The sequence below is a fragment of the Bison bison genome, unplaced genomic scaffold, assembly GCF_000754665.1.
Source record: "Bison bison bison isolate TAMUID 2011002044 unplaced genomic scaffold, Bison_UMD1.0 scf7180017861786, whole genome shotgun sequence".
Classification (NCBI taxonomy): domain Eukaryota; kingdom Metazoa; phylum Chordata; class Mammalia; order Artiodactyla; family Bovidae; genus Bison; species Bison bison.
In genome coordinates this window covers 36140-37706 of record NW_011492358.1, presented here as the reverse complement: position 1 = coordinate 37706, position 1567 = coordinate 36140, and the positions used below count along the sequence as shown (strand labels likewise).

Below are 1567 nucleotides of genomic sequence, written 5' to 3'. Positions count from 1 at the left end.
CCTAATTAGTAAGCTTGAGAGGTTATTTTTATTTCTGTTATTTATGAACAAGTGGCAAAGAATTTATGATGGATTTTAAAATGCTATCATGAACCTTTTCTCTAGTCTCACTGTCTTTTTCCTAAAGTGTAATTTGCCATTATTTGTGTTTGCTTTGATTTAGGCGAGGAAGACCTTCTCAGTCCTCCCCAGGACTCAAGCACAGGGTTAGAGGAAGTGATGGAGCAACTCAACAACTCCTTCCCTAGTTCCAGAGGTAAGTGCCATGACTTGGAAGTCACTCAGACTCACCGGAAGTAGACTACTCACTGCCATACACAACTGGCATGTGTAGTTTCCATGTTAACATAAACAAGTGCTGACAGAATGCCAACTTGGGATCATTGTGAGAAGAATTTCTTTTCAAATGTGAATTTCTGACTTAGAGTGTTTTCAATTCAAATAAGCTGTTTCCAGAAATAAGAATACTAACTTAACATTTATAAGGTGTCTTCCTTGCTTGGCACATTAGTCTGAAGAGTTAATGATGAGATAGCTTTTACTGTGGAGCAATTACTAAGTGAGATTTACAGATGAGGAAATTAATGCCTTGACAGTGCCTTTACCAGAGACATACAGCTACCACGTGATACATTAAAGTGCAGAATATGCCTAGTGTATAGTAGTGGTGGGCACTTGAGCTTCGAATCTGATGCCTTTATGTATATTTTAAAACTGTATCTTACCCCTTCATTTAAATGTAAGTACAGTTAAATATATATGTACTAGTTTGTTATTTTTTTCACTTCCTTAGATAGAATACAATTTTCACAAAGAAAGGCATTCGTTTCTTGGACTATTTTTCTTGGTTCATTGCCCTAACATAAAACAAAGTCACTGACCCGCTCCCCCTTCAGTGAATAAAAAGAATGGCAGAGAGCATGTGGACAAGAGTCAATAATATTGTATTGCAAATCTGAAAATTGCTAAGAGTGAAAATCTTAGGAGTTCTCATTGCGAGAGAAAAACCTGTAACTTTGTATGGTGACAGATGGTACATAGACCTATTAGGGTGATCATTTCACAATGCATACAAATGTCAAATCACTAGGTTGTACACCTGATACTAATATAATGTCATATGTCAGTTATACTTCAATTAAAAAAAAAAAAACATAATGGTATCAGTCACCTGTGAGCAAGTAGAAGGAAATTCTAGAGAAGCCAAGGGGAGAAAGCACAAGGCTAGGTGGCCAATGATTGGCACCCCTAATGGGCAGCCAAGGAGGGAAGGGCAACAGACAATGGGGCTATTTGTTCCTCTCCATAAGGGCAATGAGGAGGGTGTTTGCAGTCCTATGTTTTTCCTATCTTTTGGTTCAGTGTCAGTTAACAATGGCCATTTCCCAGCTATTTGATGTGCGCATGAGCATTGTGCAATGCACATTAAAAACAATAACATTCTGATAGAGCGTTGCTAAGGAACTGTAAGGGGAAGCTAATTTTAAATGTCTGCACCAGCCATCTTTTCACTGCTGAGTGCCTCTGATGTGTTGATTTTAAGAGATAAAATTCTTGTGTCTTCCAC

General features: G+C 38.0%; 1 long non-coding RNA gene across 1 annotated transcript in view; it reads left to right on the top strand.

Moving 5' to 3' along the window:
* The first annotated feature begins 74 nt into the window (after nt 1-74).
* LOC104983143 overlaps nt 75-1567 on the top strand; it is a 16054-nt gene continuing 14561 nt past the window's right edge. The window contains exon 1 of the long non-coding RNA XR_824596.1: nt 75-256. This is a non-coding gene — a long non-coding RNA (uncharacterized LOC104983143). The remainder of the gene's footprint in view (nt 257-1567) is intronic.